The sequence below is a fragment of the Moschus berezovskii genome, chromosome 8 (assembly GCF_049115385.1).
Source record: "Moschus berezovskii isolate FMDL1 chromosome 8, NW_MosBer_1.0, whole genome shotgun sequence".
Lineage (NCBI taxonomy): Eukaryota > Metazoa > Chordata > Mammalia > Artiodactyla > Moschidae > Moschus > Moschus berezovskii.
This window is the reverse complement of record NC_142467.1, coordinates 27,943,681-27,964,036: the sequence shown is the minus strand read 5'-3', so window position 1 is coordinate 27,964,036 and position 20,356 is coordinate 27,943,681. Positions and strand designations below refer to the sequence as shown.

At 36.9% G+C, this 20,356-nt stretch overlaps 1 protein-coding gene and 1 non-coding gene across 2 annotated transcripts in view; both read right to left on the bottom strand.

Annotated features, from left to right (window-relative positions):
- The window catches only part of TMEM167A (transmembrane protein 167A), a 56,818-nt gene that overhangs the window by 11,773 nt on the left and 24,689 nt on the right, over positions 1 to 20,356 (bottom strand). The window lies entirely within an intron of this gene.
- LOC129559678 (small nucleolar RNA U109) lies at positions 2,202 to 2,336 on the bottom strand. Its single transcript, XR_008686619.1, has one exon. It is a non-coding gene; the product is annotated as a small nucleolar RNA U109 (small nucleolar RNA).

Genomic DNA, 20,356 nt, shown 5'->3' with positions numbered 1-20,356 from the left:
TGAAGTCCAATGACAATATTTACATGACCATAATATTAAATGAGGAGAAATACAAAAATATGAGCCTGTATTTCAATGTAATATATTCAATATGACGTATCTCAACATAAGAAAACCCTAGTTTAGGGATACTGTATATGAAACTATAATTTCATATAAAATTTTAAATATATATTTAAAATATATATATCCTGGAAATAATAAAAACGAGACTAATATTTCTATTTCAATTCCATGAATAAATAATTATAAATACATATTATATGGGTATATCGCTTATTTTGAAAATATTAAAAAATACCAGCTTAAAAAAAATGACATTCAATGAATAGAGATATTTGAAAAAAAATATTATAGACAATTATTTTGATGTGACAAAAGAACAGAAATATAAATAGTATTACACATGGTTACAAATCAAGATAAATTAACATTAAAATTACTGCAGTGAATTATAATTGTTGTAGGAAGAAAACCATGTTTATATTTGAGAGAAATTATATTTTTTTTGCTCAAAGAGATGGCTGGCAATAAGTCATTATATTGGAATGGTTAAGACTGAAAAAAAAATGCTGACTCAATTAAGTTCCAAACATGTTCTTCCTCTGAAGCATACAGAAATTTCCTGACATCAAAGCAAAAAGTCCCTTCGTTCAGATTAAATGAAATGGGCAAAAATATAAGTATTGTGAAGGACAGGAATTCTGACAGGTGAAACAACTTCACTACAGGAATAAAAAGGACAGATGTATACTTTTGAAAGCAAAGGATCAGGGCTAAACTGTGCCTAAGTTCAATTCAACTTAATTGGCTGCATAACTGTGAGGTTATTTTAACTAGTTTTACAGGGTTGCTATAAGGATAAAGTGAGTTATTACACATAAAGTCTTTAGAATAGTGACTAACATGTGCTGTGTTCAATATTACATAGGCTAAAGGTATGGACAATAACTTCAGGCATCACTAACATTGGCTTACACTTCATCAAAAAAATGGAAGACAACTGGTTAGTGATCGGCAATGCCCTGCAAACTTGATTCTAAAAATCTATTGATTATAAAATGAATTATTGACTCAAAGCTGCTCTGGTTGAGGTATTCAGAAGTAGGACACTTGAAGTTCCTCTATGGGAAGCTTAGGGCCCTTCAGAACAGTCTGAAAACATATCATCACAGTCAGTCTTTTCAGGTCTTATAGTCTAGAAATTAGCATCAAAGCATCAGTAGGAAATTGGTATAAGAGAGCATATTAAACACTACTTAAATGATAAAAATTCCTAATTTGGCAACATAAGAGATTAATTGGTATTGCTTTGGCTTTTTTCACGTATTTCCCTACCTAGACATTTATACGATATCCCAAATGCTAAAAGGAACTTAAGCTGGTAAACACCAATACAAATATGCTGCTTAGTTTTAAAAGACATAAGCCAATAAGCATATATGCTGATAAAATCATGAAGTCTTAGAAAATAGGAAACTAGACAAAATAGCAACTCTTCTCTGCTGCTTTTAAGTTCTATACTATTTGAAGCAGCAAAAAAAATGAAGTTGCTATTTTCAACAGTGAAGTTATTAAGAACTCATTTTATCGAATTGGTCCATTTTATCTAATTGGTTCATTAAGCATGGAACACTCAGTATAATCAAAGGAAAGTTTACTATGAGTTTCATAAATATACATTTTTAACAGAAAAGAACAAGGACCAGTAAAAATGTCTTCCACAGAAATTATTTCATTTGTACAAGTCAAAATAAAAGGAGCTTAACATTTGTATAGAGACAATTTTTTAGGGCTTCCGTTGTGGCTCAGTGGTAAAGAATCTACCTGCCAATGCAGGAGACACAGGTTTGACCCCTGATCTGGGAAGATCCACATGCCGAGGAGCAACTGAGCCCACGAGCCACAGGAATTGAGCCCACGTGCTGCAACTACTGAAGCTTGCCTGGCCTAGAGCCCATGCTCCTCAATAAAAGAAGCCACTGCAATGAGACGCCTGCACACCCTAAGTAGAGAGTAGCTCCCACTTGCTGCGAACAGGGAAAAGCCCATGTGGCAAGCAATGAAGACACAGCATAGTCAAAAGCAAACAAAACAAAAAAGTTTTTCAAAAAAGCTTTCAAACAGCTAACTGTATCACATATACTTTTTTTTTCATATATACTTTAAAATGTAAAAATAGGCATGCTATTTCTTTGGTTTTATGTAGGAGAAATATACTACTACTCAACCTCTACTGTAAGGTTGGCAGCCCTGAGAACTCCTTTTTTAATGTAGCATGTTGTGGATGTATTCCTGCTTCCAAAGGAATGAGAAGCAGACATTTCCACATGCAGCCTACTTTGTCCCAGCACCAGAAATGTACAAATACTCTGTTCTACCACTACGTGATTATTCATGAATGAAATAAACAAATTCTTTATTAAACATTATGTATTAGAAATCTAAAGTAACAATCGATGAGATCGTTTACTGGATTCTACCATATGCTTTGTTGTTGTTGTTTACTTGCTAAGTTGGGTCTGACTCTTTGCGACCCCATGGACTGTAGCCTGCCAGGCTCCTCTGTTCATGGGATTTCCCAGGCAGAATATTGGAGTGGGTTGCCATTTTCTTTCAACCCAGCAATTGAATCTGTGCCTTCTGCATTGGCAGGTGGATTCTTCATTGCTGAGCCACCAGAGAAACCCACAGGGGATTGCAGAGAAAGGGAAGGAGGAAATAAAACTGTTTAGCCGAGTAGAAAGGCTTCTTGTACAACTAAGCAACAAATAAAATTATACATAATTTCAACAAAGGGACTGAAGACTCAGTGCAATAAGAGTGCAGAGAAAAGGTGGAATGATAAGAACATAATCTCTACAAAGGAAGTGAGAAAAACCCATGGACAAATAACATCTGTTTTCACCTTCAGCAGGTTAAATAAAATGCTTTAGGACAACAGAGACAGATCATCAGTTTATTGGAACAAGATTATAGATTTTCATTATTCAAAACTGGGTAAGGGTTCTCTATGCCTTATAGATGTTCAAACAAACCTACATAATAAAAAGAAACAGTAACAAAAGCCAAATGATTTAGATAATGGAATGTTTGAATAAATGTTAATTATGACCCCAGAGATATAATGCAGTTGAAGGAAGATAATTATTTCCTCTCATAGTTGAATATCTACTACCTTGCTTCTTGTAGGAGATTGTTTTAGTGGAAAAACAGAGCCTGAATTTGCAGTATCCTAATTAGAACTTTTCCTTTCCATCAAAAACAAAAAATGTGGAGATAATTAATTATTCCTATGTGAAGTATTCTATTTCATCCTATTATTTCTTAAAATGATTAAGGATCTTACCATGAAAGGATTAAGACAATTATTCACAGAATTAATCTGTAAGGCAAAGAAAGTTTAGACAGTTTTCACCATATGGTCTCTCTCTTTTTTAATATAGTTGTCCTGGTTGAACTCAACATGTATTTCTGTATGAGGAACATGGCACTTAAAAATTTTAAGTCTATGTGGTACCACATTACGCTCAATTTTCGCAGGAGTGTTAACATACAATTATAAGGGATGTGACATGCCCAAAACTTAACTTTTATTATTGCTTTAAGAAAGCTAAATTTCTCCAAAGATGTTTGCTTTATGATACAGCTGGGGAGCCTATATGATTAGAGCGGTCCTGGAGTGGAGATGGAATGTCTGTATTCGTACTGTAGTGGACACAGTGCTTGTAAACTGTTCAATGCTTTCAAGATAAGATAATGGATTTGACTATTAAAAATGAAGGCCAAACCCTGTCTTTGAAGCTACTAAACTGTAGCTATAATTTCAGAAAGAAAAACTATCTCACTTTTAAAATACACTTTTTTTTTTTTTCAGTCCAGCACACTTCAGATAACTTCTGCTATTTATCTTTTTGGTAAGAATCTATGAATATAAAGATTTGGATTTTTTAAAAACAAGGAAAAACAATGTAAAGTTATTTTTACATAATTTAGTTATACAAACTACCTATAGAAATGAAATTACTTAATGACTTTCAATAGTTGGCATTTAATATCTCTAAGAACTAACTTGAGTGATTAAACCTTATTAGTAACATACCCAGTTTTATTTCTGTCCAGGAGGCTGGGTGCCAAGGATCGGATATAAGCACAGGTACATATAAGCAGCAAGATTACAGTCAACAGACTCTGAAAATTGAAAATGGCAGACTAAAAAGAGAAAAAGAAAAATTAATGTCACAAGATAAACTGCATAGGTAAAAAAAAAAGTCAGACAATTCCATATTAAGAATCATATTTTTTTCCTTCAAAAAGGCAAACAGAATGACATGTCTGAGAACACTTTTTAAAAGCAAAAAGAAAGTGAAGTCGCTCAGTCGTGTCCGACTCTTTCCGACCCTTTGGACTGTAGCCTACCAAGCTCCTCTGTCCGTGGAATTTTGCAGGCAAGAGTACTGGAGTGGGTTGCCATTTCCTTCTCCAGGGGATCTTCCCAACCCAGGGAGCGAACCCGGTTCTCCCGCATAGCAGGCAGATGCTTTATCATCTTAGCCACCATGGAAGCCTTAAAAGCAAAATCACAAGGTATTTTGAGACCATACCTTCCTCTCCATTCTTTGGGCTAAGGAATTCAGAAGATGCAACAAAAATTCTAAATTCAAGAACTTAAAAATACCACCAAAAATGTTACAAATCCAAAACAGATCACCAAAGCCGAACCAAGAATTAATACAGATGTCCTAGGATCCCAGACTACTAGGCAGAACACACAGTCTCCAAGCTCTGCAAGTAAGCTGGCTACGTAACCTCAGTTGAATACTGCCCTCTCTAAATCTCTGTTTCACATCAGTAAAACTAGGTGGAGAATGGGGAGACAGACTCAATGCTGGCTCAAGATTTTTCATTTCTGAAATTCTTTTAGAATAAGAATGCTTTAAGTAGTCATGTTCCATGCATTGACTAATAGTTGTCAATTAGATTTTGGTGATAAAAAGTACTTTCTCATTCACTGCTGACACTTTAAAAGTTATTAAGATAAAAAATTTAACACAAGAATCTGTTCTTAAATAAAACTGTTACACATTTATCATAATACTCTTCCCTAAAGAGGGGACAAACTGAATCTCCAGCACCTAACTATCTGTCAGCCACACAGTGGGAGCCCAGTAAGAGATGATGGAGTAAATAAAACAATTTTTTAAAAGTACAGGAATACTATTGTACATACAATAAAGAACAACTCTTCTATTATATACAAGTAGCTAAAATACATCAATCTTACACAGTAGCCAACAATATATTTACTTAGTAGACTCAGGAATACTTCCTGAGGGAGATCAAGATGGTGGAGTAGTAGGATGTGAAACTCACCTCCACCAACAAAACACATCAAAAATACATCTACATGTGGAATAATTCTAACAGAAAACCAACTGGAAATGGGCAGAAGATCTCCTATATAACCAAAGCTGCAAGAAAGATCTCCATGTAACCAGGTAGGACAGGAAAGAAAGAAGGCATCAAGATGGGACATCAAGATGCCTCTGGTAGGCATGTATAAAGGAGAAAGGGTCTACACAGGTAGGCTTGGGAAACATCCTTGCCTGCTGGAACAGACAGAGGGGTTTCAGGGGCCTAGACTTGATAGCAAGCCAGCATACACACATTCCTAACAGTCAGGGTGGAGAGAGACTGGTGCAGATGACTGCACCTCACCACACTTCGCAGTCAAAATGTGAATCATGTTGGGCTACAAATATGTACAGCATTTAAGCAGTGAATCTTGGCAGATACGGTCTGCAGGAGGACTCCATCTATTACTAGCTGCAAGGAGCCAGCCAGCTCTCAGGGTCTGGACTGTGTTCCAGGTCTAGCCACAGAGTCCACAGTTCCGAGGCAGGAGGAAGATGGACACCCACCAGAGTAAAGCAACTAAAGATTCATTCCCTATGGACTGAAACTCCAAGATGAGAATAGAAGCACAAATAAGGAAGGAGGTTGGGCCCTGCCCAGACCACACATTTCTCCTTCAGCTTCTCATTCATTTCTCATTTAGGGAGTCATGAGACCTCGTCGACCACATTCCTGCAGAAAGGCTCCCTGGAGGTCAAAGCGGGAGTGATGTCAAGGGATATTCTACCCATATGCCTTTTTGGTAGAAGTCATCTTGGCTAAGAGATGTGTGCTCACACATGGGAGGATCCTGAGATATACCAAATATGGATTTTGAAACAGGCAAATCAAAATGACTGGCCAAAAGAAACCTGGAAGAAATTACCCCATAAAAGTAATTCAAACTACCATGAGGGCACGACTCAGCAACTCTGAGTCTGCCCATGTGTCTATCCACACATACTGTATTTTTTCCCCCTTTTAACGAATACTGTGCTTGTTTCACTATTTCCCAACTTTGTGGGTATTCTTTTCTGCAAAGCTGAAGGGCCAGGGCCTTGTCACTGACCACTGGCCTAATGGCTAGGATTGGTGTTCTTACTGCCACAAACTGGCCTCAGTCTCTGGGTGGGAACTCAAGCCCTGCTTTAAGCTGCTACAGGCTGAAGCCACCGGAGATTAAGTCTGAAGCACCCCTAAAGTGGAGGTGGGGGTAAAGGGGGAAGGAGTTGGTGGGTGGGTCTGGGTTTTGGCATTGGTACCTGGTGGACTTTGATATGCACAGGAAGGCATGTCTCCAGTAGAGAGCCCCTGTGGAGGAGTCCTCAGTGCTCCAGGTCCACCCACTTTCCACCTCTGCTTGGAGCTGGATCTGAGGTAGACAGGTCCTGAGAGAGGCCTGCCACAGAGGCAGTTAAGGTCCCAGGAAACAGCAAAACCATCTTGATTCATGCAGCCACAGTGCCCTGGCCCCCAGAACCAGTCCACTCTGCACCACAGTCTACAGCTTAGCACTATATCTGGGACAAACACAATGGAAAAAGAGAAGCAATTCTGGGCTGCTTATGAGCAGAACTGTGGCTGTCAAAAATGTTGCATTCACACAGACTATACAGGGACGCTCCCATATTGAAAACACACCTTCAAATCTATAGTAGAGAACTGTTTCTCTTAAGTTCATAGAGACAGAATGAAGTTAAGAAAGATGAAAAAGCAGAGGAACTACTCAGATTTAAAAGAACAAGCAAAATTCCCCTGAAAGAAATGAAACAGCCTTCAACAGTCTCCCAGACCCTGAGTTCAAAAAGGAAGAAAAATGTTATAGGAATTAAAAAAGAAAACTGATAGAAATTCAGCTCACTGTAACAAGGAACTAGTAACTATAAGCATGAACCAATCAAAGGTAGACAATACAATTGCTAAGAGCCAATCTAGATGCAATCAATAGCAGACTAAAGTACAGAGAAGAACAAATAAGTGATCTGGAGAATAGAATGATGGCAATCACTCCATCAGAACAGCTAAAGAAAAAATTCTAAAAATATAAACAAGAGATCTGATGTATCATTTTGTTGTCATTTAGTACTAAGTGATGTCCAACTCTTTTGCGATCCCCATGGACTGTAGCCCACTAGGCTCCTCTGTCTGTGGGATTCCCCATGTAACAATACTGGGTTGCCAATTCTTTCCCCAGTGAATGTTCCTGATCCAGGGATCAAACCTGCATCTCCTGCACCAGGAGGTGGATTCTTTACCACTGAGCCGTCCATCTGGTGTGTCATTAACTGTAACGAAATTCACAATTCAGGGGTCCAAGAAGAGAAATAAAAGGGGACTGAAAATGCATCTGAGGAAATCAGGGCTAAACACTTTCCAGACCAAAAGAAAGAAACAGGTATTCAGGTACAGGAAGCACAGAGGGTCCCCTTAAAGATGAAAGCAAATAGACCCACACCAACACATATCACAGTTAACATGGCAAAAATTAAAGACAAAGAGAGAAGTCTAAAAGTAGCAAGAAAAAACCAAAGAGTCATATTCAAGAGAATCACCATAAGGCTATCAGCTGAATTCTCTGCAGAAACTGTAGGCTAGAAGGGAGTGGCATGATATACTCAAAAAGTTCTGAAAGAGAAAAACCTACAACATACTGAACCCTGCAAGATTATCACTTAGACTAGAAAGATAAAGAGTTTCTCAGACAAGCAAAAATTAAAAGAATATAGCAATTCTAAACCTACCCTAGAAGAAATATTGAAAGGTTTCTTCTAAAGAGAAAAAAAACAAGACTTAATAAGAAAAGGGGAAATTACAATAGGAAAGGCAAGCATATAAAAGGATTAAGTAAGTAAAGTTGCTCAGTCGTGTCCAACTCTGTGTGTCCCCATGGACTGTAGCCTACCAGGCTCCTCTGTTCATGGGATTTTCCAGGCAAGAGTATGGGAGTGGGTTGCCATTTCCTTCTTCAGGGGATCTTCCCGACCCAGGGATCGAACCCAGGTCTCCCACATTGTAGGCAGATGCTTTACCATCTGAGCCACCAGGGAAGTTTTATCATTTAAATAAGCCAGTACATTGATTGAAAAACAAGAAAAAAATGACAAAATGCAAGTAGACATAGTTATGTGTCAATATACTTAAAAACTTGGTTCGGTTCAGTTCAGTCACTCAGTTGTGTCTGACTCTTTGTGACCCCATGAACTGCAGCATGCCAGGCCTCCCTGTCCATCACCAACTCCCGGAGTCTACCCAAACCCATGTCCATCGAGTCGATGATGCCATCCAACCATCTCATCCTCTGTCATCCCCTTCTCCTGCCCTCAATCTTTCCCAGCATCAGGGTCTTTTCATATGAGTCAGCTCTTTGCATCAGGTGGCCAAAGTATTAGAGTTTCTGGTTCACCACAAATCAAAAATATACAACAGACTGACAAAAATCAATCCTGGGTGTTCACTGGAAGGACTGATGCTAAAACTGAAACTCCAATACTTTCATGGAGTTGGAAATGATAAATTGGTGGTAGCAGTATTCATACTAGACAAAGGAGACTTAAAGTCCATAAAGAAAGGTAGGAAGGACATTATATAATAATAAATGGTTAAAAACAGCCAGAAGGTCTTACACTAATTACATATATGCATCAATGGCCAGATCTTTCAGACAGAGAATCAGTAAAGAAACAGATATACTAAATGACACATCAGACCAGTTAGATTTGATATCTACAAGACACTATATCTCCAAAAATCAGAATATACTTTTTTTTCTTTTAAATAAGCACACATGGAACATTCTCTAGGACAGACCACATACAAGATCACAAAACAAACCTTAACAAATTTAAGAGCACAGAAATTATCTTAAGCATCTTTTCTGACCACAATGGTATGAAAGTAAACATCAGTCAGAGGGGGGAAAAAACAGGAAAAGAACAAACAAATGGAGACTAAACAACATGTTACAAAAATATAAAAGGGACAATGATGAAATAAAAGAAAAAAAAATACCGTGAAACAAATGACAACAAAAACGTGTACGCTCAGTCACTAAGTTGTGTCTGACTCTTTGCAACCCCACGGACTGTAGTCTGCCAGGTACCTTGTCCATGGGATTTTCCAGGAAAGAATACTGGAGTGGGTTGCCACTTCCTTCTCCAGAGGATCGTACCAATTCAAGGATCAAATTAGTGCCTTCTGCATTGGCATGAGGATTCTTTACCACTGAGCCAAGAGGGGAGCCCCCAAATGAAAACACACCCTTATAAAATCTATGGGATGCAGCAAAAACAGTTCTAAGAATAAAGCACAGAAACACAGTCTTCCTCAAAAAACAGGAAAAATCTCTAACAAACATCCTAATTACCACCTAAAACAATCAGAAAAAGAACAAACCCCAATGTCACGAAAGGAAGGAAATAATAAAGATCAGAAGGCAATAAAATAGAGATTAAAAACAATACAATAGAAAGATCAATAAAATAAAAAGCAAGGTTTTTGAAAAGGCAAACAGACTCTACAAAATCTAGCTAGGTTTATCAAGAAAAGAGGGCCTAAATAAACAAAATAAGAAATGAAAAAGAAGAAATAACAAATGATACCACAGAAATATAAGAAAATCATAAAAATATAAACAATTATATGCCCACAAATTGGACAACCCAGAAGAAACGGACTAGTTTATAGAAACACAAAGCCTGTCAAAATTGAGTGAACATACTTGAACAGATTGATCAAAATTGATTAAAGATCTAAACCTAAGACCAGAAACTATAAAACTCCTAGAGAAAAATATAGGCAAAACACTCTCCGACATAAACCACAGCAGGATCTTCCATGATCCGGCTCCCAGAATATTGGAAATAAAAGCAAAAATAAACAAATGGGACCTAATTAAAATTAAAAGCTTCTGCACAAGAAAGGAAACTATAAGCATGGTGAAAAGACAGCCTTCAGAATGGGAGAAAATAATAGCAAATGAAGCAACTGACAAAGAATTAATCTCAAAAATACAGAAGCAACTCCTGCAGCTCAATTCCAGAAAAATAAACAACCCAATCAAAAAATGGGCCAATGAACTAAATAGACATGCAAAGAAGACACACAAGTGGCTAACAAATACAAGAAAAGATACTCAACATCACTCATAATCAGAGAAATGCAAATCAAAACCACAGTGAGGTACCATTTCACGCCAGTCAGAATGGCTGCTATCCAAAAGTCTACAAGCAATAAATGCTGGAGAGGGTGTGGAGAGAAGGGAACCCTCTTACACTGTTGGTGGGAATGCAAACGAGTACAGCCACTATGGAGAACAGTGTGGAGATTCCTTAAAAAACTGGAAATAGAACTGCCATATGATCCAGCAATCCCACTAATGGGCATACACACAGAGGGAACCAGAATTGAAAGAGACACATGTTCTCCAATGTTCATTGCAGCACTGTTTATAATAGCCAGGACATGGAAGCAACCTAGATGTCCACCACAGACAAATGGATAAGAAAGCTTTGGTACATATACACAATGGAGTATTACTCAGCCATTAAAAAGAATGCATATGAATCAGTTCTAATGAGATGGATGAAACTGGAGCCTATTATACAGAGTGAAGTAAGCCAGAGAGAAAAACACCAATACAGTATACTAACGCATATATATGGAATTTAGAAAGATGGTAATGATAACCCTGTATGAGAGATAGCAAAAGAGACACAGGTGTATAGAACAGTCTTTTGGACTCTGTGGGAGAGGGCGAGGGTGGGATGATTTGGGAGAATGGCATTGAAACATGTATATTATCATATGTGAAACGAATCACCAGTCCAGGTTCGATGCATGAGACATGATGCTTGGGGCTGGTGTACTGGGATGAACCAGAGGGATGGGATGGGAAGGGAGGTGGAGGGGGTTTCAAGATGGGGAACACATGTACACCTGTGGCGGATTAATGTCAATGTATGGCAAAACGATACAATATTATAAATACAATATAAATATTTATTATTTTAATATACAATATTATAAAGTAACTAGCCTCCAATTAAAATTAAAAAAATAAAAAGAATTTTTAAAAAATGAATAAAGAAGGTGAGTATATACGCACAATGGAATATTACTCAGCCATAAAATGAACGAAATAATGCCATTTGCAGCAACTTGGATGGACTTACAGACTGTCATAGTAAATAAAGCTAGAGAAAGTCAAACCCTGTATGATATCACTTGTATGTGGAATCTAAAAAAATGATACAAAGGAACTTACAAACCAGAAGCAGATTCACAGACTTTGAGAACAAACTTATGGCTACCAAAGGGGAAAGACTGGGACAAGGGATAATTTAGGAGCTTAGGATTAATATAAACATAAAATAATCAACAAGGACCTACTGTTTAGCACAAGGAACTCTACCCAATATCCTATAATAACCTACATAAAGAAGTATCTGCAGAAGAATGGAAATATGTCCATGTATAACTGCATCACTGTGCTGTACACCTGAAATTAAAACAACATTGTAAACCAACTACACCCCAATACAAAATAAAAATTAAAAAGAAAGTACACAGCATGGTTCCTTTCCTATTAATAGCTAACAACAAGAATTCACTGATATTCACTAAATTCTTGTCTTGGATGGTCTTATTCATCCTAATATTTGATGTGGATGTTATTAATATTCTAATTTTATACATGAGATAGTAAGGCATACAGCGGTTATAAATGAAAGAGGACAGGACATATATTTTAAAAACAAAATAGCAACTTCTAACATATGTAAATAACAACTGAGCAATGCTGACCAATAAAAAAAAAAGCCATTTTCACAAAGAAAAGTCAGGAGAGGCTTCAAGGAATTGAGTCAAGCCTGAATGGGCACAATCAAATGGCAAAGAATACAGAGCAGGCTCCAGAAGAGACAAAAGCATGGGAAACATCCCCAAAGAATCAGGAATTTGCATGTTCAGGGAATAATGAGCAGACTTACTGTACTAAGCAAAGGATTTACTTAGTAAAGTAGACGGAAAAGAAATTTGCAAAGGTTTATTATCTTCCTAATAGAGTATTCATGATTTTGCAATCTATACTTTATTCCCTGAATGTCCTGTTAAAGAAATGTACTCAAATGATATGTCTGGGATTGGTTTCTAAATAACCCAGTGTGTCTGGAGAGGGAGGTGTGGAGTTGAGGATGAAATGTTGAGTATATGTGGCTTCACTATACTCTTCTTTCTACCTTACATGTTTAAATTTTTGATCATAAAAGATTTTTAAGAGGCACTTAAAAACATACCATTATTAAAGAAGTGGGGTGTGTATACATACATTAGTGTGTGAAATCATTTACAAATGAAAACCATTTACCAGTATGTACTATATGATACATACAACTTTGTTCCTCGGATTTATAGAACCTAAAATTTAAACAAATAATCTTAGGTGGTAAAGTCTTTTAGATGTACTTAGACTCTGGTCAAGAGTGTTTCAAACTCACAGACGTTAGTCTACCACTGCCTAGCCTACCTAAGCACTCCTCTTAATGCTTAGCATCTGTTGTCAGCTGATACAAAATTTTAGTCTCAGAGTTAAAGGAAACAGATGTTACTGTTCTGTAGATAAGTAATTGAGGTTTTCAATAGGAAAATGTTATTGAAGGGAAGGGAGGATGCTAAGAAGCAAGCAAGCATATTTAATCACAAAATAGAGGGAAAGATGATAAAAAAAAAAGGTAAAAAGGGAAGTATAATTCACTTACTGTGTTTTTTCCAGATTCCTTAAATCATGTGTTTTTCAAGGTACACAATGTTTTTGTACATGCTATATGTTTTTTTTCAACCTTCTGGTCTCAAGAGTCATCTCCTCTGGGAAGTCATCCCTATGCCCACCCCACTCTCCACCCAAGCAGAGACTGGATCTTTGTACATTTACATGTTACACACATACCTGTCACCCGCCAGATTGCCCTATAACTGTTTCCTCTATTTTATGGAGGTCCTTATCAATCTCCTGTTCTTATTAAATAAAATAGTACACAGCAGTCACTGAAATAATACTGAATGAACAGGAATGTGAACACAACTGCAAATAATAAACATTTTAACAAATGCAAGAGCACACTCAGATTCCAATTTAAGAATGCATGTTATTAAAAAATGTAAGTTAGACTGCTGAATGTTTTCTTAACTATTTAAGAGAAACCTCCACACACAGCTTTGCATTTATATTTACTTATCAATGATATTTTGCAAAATTCAGAATGAAGAAACGTGTTTGTGCTAAGGGCCAGGGCTATAGGGTAAAAATAAAGGTCTGAGGTAATTTCTTCTCAGAATCCAAATATTGTATCACTAACCAGAATTCAGAGAAGTTCTATTGAGGATTCATCCTTGAGGTGCTGGCATATGGGACAGTGTGTGTTCTGAGTCCACTTAATTTGTAAGAGATATATCCTCAAGAGTTCTGGATGCCTGAGGCAGCAGGCAAACTGACTGGCAGAAAGTTCTAGACCCTCAAATCTAAAGTTTATCTAATTTTCATCAAAGACACCCTGTGACAATGCCAGGGAGTTATACAATGACACGCTATTCAGTCTAATAAATTTAGCTCACTATTAAACATTAAGTAACACAAAATGAAACTAAGGAGTTACAAAATACAATAGAACTTGCTCCTGGAGGCTTGAGGAAATAATCTGTTTTCTTGTCTTTTCAAGTTTCTAAAGGCTGCCACTCATCACTCTGACCTTGACAACTTCTTTTGTGATCATGACCCTCTTGCCTCCCTATCACAAGGATTCTTGTGATTAACTACCCTGTCTCCACGTAATTCAAGAAATAATCTTCCCATTCTGAAACTCTTAATCACACATGCAAAGTCCCTTGTGTCAAATAAGATAACATATTCATTTTTTTTTTAAAGGGAGTTGGGGAGAAGTGCATTCTGTCCACCACACCTACAAACAATTCCTTTTTATAAAGAGGTATCCAGTAACATTCCCTAGACTCAGGGCTGCCTGTAGCAACTTCTGGAGCACAACCTCAGATACAATCAAAATGGTAACCTTTGGGGTCCTGGAATATAGAAGTCCTACCCTGTCCATTATTATCAGAGTTGTGCTTGTTCTTCTAAAACTGCAATGAATATCTCAACTTCTTTTTTTCACCCCAAAGGCCCCTTTTTACTATCCCTTCATACTTCAGACCCATCATACTACTTACAGCTAACCAGATGTGCTTCAAATCACTGCACTAAATTATCAAACTAGAAGGAAATAAACTTGATGAATCAGTCACTTTGCATAATTACTCTGAAGTAGATGGCAATTTATTAGGCCACTGAAATAATAAAAATAACCCAGACTTTCATTTGGTCACATTAGATTTGAACTGTTTATCAATAAAGGATAGAGACTGGTCAATGCAAAGGTTAGCATCTAAAATGAAATCACCTCTAATGTTGACATGTCTCTTTAAAATTCTCTATTTTCAAGTTGATTTGAAAAGTTAGGAGTATTTATTTCATGTTCAGTTTCTATCATTTTATCCATAAAGATATAATTTGTTATTTTTGGAGTCATTCCTGAATGTTAAAACTACACTAAGTATGGATATAAGGGCAAGACTTCAACATAAGAGTTTTTAGATACATAAATAAAAATACTTCTAAGTTAAAAAAAAACCCAAACCCCCCAACATTAGGAAAAGAAGTAAAAAAGGGGAAAAGATTCAGGCATTAGAATAGTACAAAGAAAGAAACAATGAAAAACGCTAAAGAAATACACATATTAATATGCTAAACAGTACTCTGTCCAAGACTGCGAAATGACTGGTTGCTTGTTAACTGTACTTATTCTGCAGAAAAGACGTTGGCTAAGCCTCCAGTATATTCATTAGCCCTGGATCTCTGAGTTCCACGGAGCTTATTTATTTTTAGGATTATCAACACAAATTATTTAGCAGTCTACTGATTAAGGGCCTTCTTTATGCGTAACACTGTCTGGGAGCTTCAAATGTTGACTGCCTCCTACATGGGGAATACATTTTTATTGACATATTAATTCTTACAGTTTAACTGAGAATCAAACATAAATTTTTAAAACTCTAAACACTATTTTACTAATTTCAATACCTGCTGTTTTCATGCAAAACTAAAGTTCTTGATCCCTCTCTGGAAGTGAAATGAAACCCAGAAATGATATTTCTGACCTAATTGTGATAGAAATTATACAGCACTGGAAAAGTAGGTCAGCATTTTATCATTTACAAATCTAGGTCAGGTCAGCATTTCCTAACTAGTTTCTATTGTAAATTCATATGTACCACTATTATCTCTTAAAATGAAAAACATGGAAATACAGGGATAAATTTAAGACAGTATGTGAATGTGCAAACACATACAACACCTCATTTCCTCAAGATTAAGAAAATATGATAGAAAATATTTCTAATAACATACAGGAATATTAACATTTTCTTTTTCACTTCAACTCTGTTCTCCACTGGCAACATTGGTGGTCATTTGCGCCTATTTTCATATCATTGTCCATAGGACCTACAGTGTATTTGTTCTATTTGTGCTGCTTATCTTGAGCTATTTTATAGACATCTCACATCTAAATATGAAGCAACAAAAGTGTCACATTTATTACCAAGAGGAAGCATGCATGTAACTATGACAAACAGTAGACTTAAGAAAACTGATGTAAATGCTTCACCTGTCCTTGATAAATGATAAGTAGTCTGAAGGAAAAGTGCAAATTCTGTTAGGAAAAAAAAATTCTGATCATGCAAATAGATAAGACTAAGAATGACAAAATGGAAAAACTTGCAAATAAATGAAGGCAAGCAGGGTATGAACCCTGGCAACTCATTTTACCTGGAGCTTCAAAAAAATAATCAATGCCCAGAAATCTGGACTAAACTCTGTGGCACGGGCAGATATCCACGCACTACAGCAGATTCCTTCTGCAGGGTCTGGAAAACTTCAACTAGGGGCTCTGGCTTTGTTGCTTGTTGACTATATTCAGAAGACACTGTATTTACTCTAAACATACATTCCCATTCTAAAGAGCTAACGTGATTTTTGATCAGTTATCATTTAAAATCACTAAGTCATTTTTAATGGATCTCTTAAATAGCTGGCACAAGTTCTGCTTGTAAGACTTCCTCCTAGCACTTTTGCTGTGTAAACTGTTTACAGGTAACAATCCTTTAGGTTAGTACATTGATGCACTTTAAACTAAGGTAGAGTTATTATCTTGAAAACAAGGTGATTTGTTCTTATGGCTTAATGAACACTTTACTGTTACTCTTTTGCACTGAACTTTGCCTATTTCTGGGAAGAGGTGAATTTGTCCAGGGAAAAAGTATTCCATAGTTCATGGGGAAAATAGTTGTCTGTATTACTGATGTAATGTCACTTTCTAATCATGATCATGGTTTAAAGGACCATCTTGGTTAAATATAAATTGGTTTGATGTGTAAATGCTCATATCATTAGCACAAATTAAGTGATTTTATAGTTTCCAGAGGTGGGTTAAGACTGGCTTGTGAAGCACCTGGAAGCAAATGGTGGCACAGAGACTATCCAGGGAAGACGTGGTGATAAGGGTTTCTCATAAAGAGAGCGAAGGAGAGACTGTGTAACAGCCATTGTTATACATTCACTGCATGGAAAAATATTTTCCAGAATTATGAGTTAATTAACAGCCTAGAATTCTCTTTTTCATACTTATGAACTATATAATAAAGGACTGCAATGCATGTTGCATAGCTTTCATTTCTTTAAAATTGCTGCTTTCTAAAATTCTCTTGTTCTTACATTCTGTTGGGGAACCCAACCAGTGATCAGTAGTTTTACCCAAGAAATAGCAATAGCTGGACATTTCTGAATTTTTCCATATTGCTTTTGTTATATTGATACTTGATTTTGAAGGACTGCTTATGCTTATGTCACTGAAAGCAATCAGTCCCCAGTCATCGTGTAACACATAATGATACTTATTGCACAACAAAGCCTGAGTTTTTGCAACTGTAAACCTAGAGTTAGGTGTCTCCCTCCTAATCCATTTAACTGTATCATGGTCTTTCCTCTTCACACTCAGCAGATTCATAAGGTTATTTGCCTTTAGTGATTTCACTTTCTTACAGTATAAAATGATGAAGGTTGATAAAAGGAGAAATTACATTTAAAAAATAAATAAATAATAAAGAACGGGAAAGCAAAGCTAAAAGAAACAGTAGTTCTAATTTATTTCTCTGTGAGAGTCTCAGGTCTCCTTAAGTGTTTTCCTGTTTTGACTCTTCAAATCCAGCCTAAGCTAAAATGAAGAGGTATGGTAGATGCTGTTAACACATATGCACAGCTCCCAAAGACTCCAGTAGGGTAAAGACCAAAAGGAAGCAAAACTAAAAGAAGGTAAAACAAGAGAGCTGGGTTCAATCCCTGGTTTGGGAAGATTCCCTGGAGAAGGGAATGGCCACCCACTCCCGTATTCTGGCCTGGAGAATCCCATGAACAGAGGAGAGCCTGGTGGGCTACATTCCATGGGGTCACAAAGAGTCAGACACGAATGAGCAACTTTCACTCACTCACTCACTGTGGGCAAAGTATTTGTCAAAGCTCCCTGGGAGTTTTTACTTGTGGTTAGAGTTACAAGTGACTATGCTACAGAAGACCAGCATCCACTTCAGATACCTACTTATTAGCATAATGCAGAGGTTTTCAAAGTGTAGCTCGTGGAAATTCCTCGTATATTTATGCAGTCAAAACTATTAATACTAAGAAGATAACCTGCCTTTCTACTGTGATGTCATTTGTATTGAAGGTGCACAAGTAATAGCAGCTACAGAATTATGATCTTGACAAACAACCCACACTGAGGCATACAAATGTTGCTTTTCCTCTTGAATTCCCTGTGGGATTAATGGCATTGTTGTATAATAAAAAGGGCCCAAGATTTGGTGACAAGTGGAGCTGTTAAGTTTAAATCTGAGCTTCACTACTTATAAGCAGTGTGGTCTTGGGGAAGACACTTAACAATTCTGCACCTTTTTCTTCATATGTACACTGTGGCCAATAATGTAAGATTTTAATAAAACATCGTATGTAAAGCACATGGGAGAGTTGGTGCTTAAACAATATTTTCTTCCAGTCATCTAAACTGGACTTGTACTTCACCACTTCTTACTAAGCACCTTATAATGATTTTCTTATTTTTATCTTTCAACCTACTTACACTTGTCAAGAGGGCAGTCATTCAATCATGTATGATCACTGTATTTGTTTCTAGTTTGTCAGATTTTAATCTTCACAGATAGCAAAATTAAGACCTGGAGCTGACTGTGGTTCAGATCATGAGCTCCTTACTGCAAAATTCAGGATTAAATTGAAAAAAGCAGGGAAAACCATCAGACCATTCAGGTATAACTTAAATCAAATCCCTTATGATTATACAACGGAGGTGATGAATAGATTCAAGGGGTTAGATGTGGTAGACAGAGTGCCTGAAGCACCATGGATGGAGGTTTGTAACACTGTACAGGGGGTGGTGACCAAAACCATCCCCAAGAAAAATAAATCCAAGAAGGCAAAGTGGTTGTCTGAGAAGGCCTTAAAAATAGCTGAGAAAAATATAGGGAAAGATATACACAAACGAACACAGAGTTCCAGAGAATAGCAAGGAGAGATAAGAAAGCCTTCTTAAGTGAACAATGGAAAGAAATAGAAGAAAACACTAGAATGGGAAAGACTACAGATCTAGTCAAGAAAATAGGAGATATTAAGGGAACATTTTATGCAAAGATGGGCATAATAAAGGACAGAAACAACAAGGACCTAACAGAAGCAGAAGAGATTAAGAAGAGGTGGCAAGAACACACAGAAAAACTATACAAAAAAGATCTTAATGACTCAGATAACCATGATGGTGTGGTCACTCACCTAGAGCCAGATATTCTGGAATGTGAAGTCAAGTGGGCCTTAGGAAACATTAATGTGAACAAAGCTAGTGGAGGTGACGGAATTCCAGGTGAGCTATTTCAAAATCCTGAAAGATGAAGCTGTTAAATGCTGCACTTGATATGTCAGCAAATTTGGAAAACTCAGAGGTGGCCAGAGGACAGGAAAAAAGTTTTCATTCCAATCCAAAAGAAGGACAATGGCAAAGAATGTTCAAACTACAATTGCATTCATTTCACATGCTAGCAAGGTAATGTTCAAAATCCTTCAAGACAGGCTTCAGCGGTACCTGAACCAAGAATTTCCAGATGTACAAGCTGGATTTAGAAAAGGCAAGAGGAACCAGAGATCAAATTGCCAACATCCATTGGCTCCAAGAGAAAGCAAGGGAATTAAAAAAAAAAATCTAATTCTGTTTCATTGCCTATGCTAAAGCCTTTGTGTGGATCACGACAAACTGGAAAAATCTTCAAAAAATGGCAATACTAGACCACCTTACCTGCCTCCTGAGAAATCTGTACGCAGGTCAAGAAGCAACAGTTGGAACTATAGTCTCTTGATAAAGATGAAAGAAAAGAGTGAAAAAGCTGTCTTTAAAACTCAATATTCAAAAAACTAAGATCATGGTATCCGATCCCATCACTTCATGGCAAATAGATAGATGGAAAAACAATGGTTAACAGTGGGATTTTATTTTCTTGGGCTCCAAAATCACAGTGGATGACAAAATTAAAAGATGCCTGCTCTTGGAAGAAAAGCTATGACAAAACTAGACAGTATATTAAAAGGCAGAGACATCACTTAGCCAATAAAGGTTTGTATAGTCAAAGCTACGGTTTTTCCAATAGTCATCTAGAGATGTGAGAGTTGGATCCTAAGAGAGAGGGCTGAAGATTGATGCTTTTGAATTGCGGTGTTGGAGAAGACTCTTGAGAGTCCCTTGAACAGCAAGGAGATCAAACCAGTCAGTAGTAAAGGAAATGAACCCTGAATATTCGTTGGAAG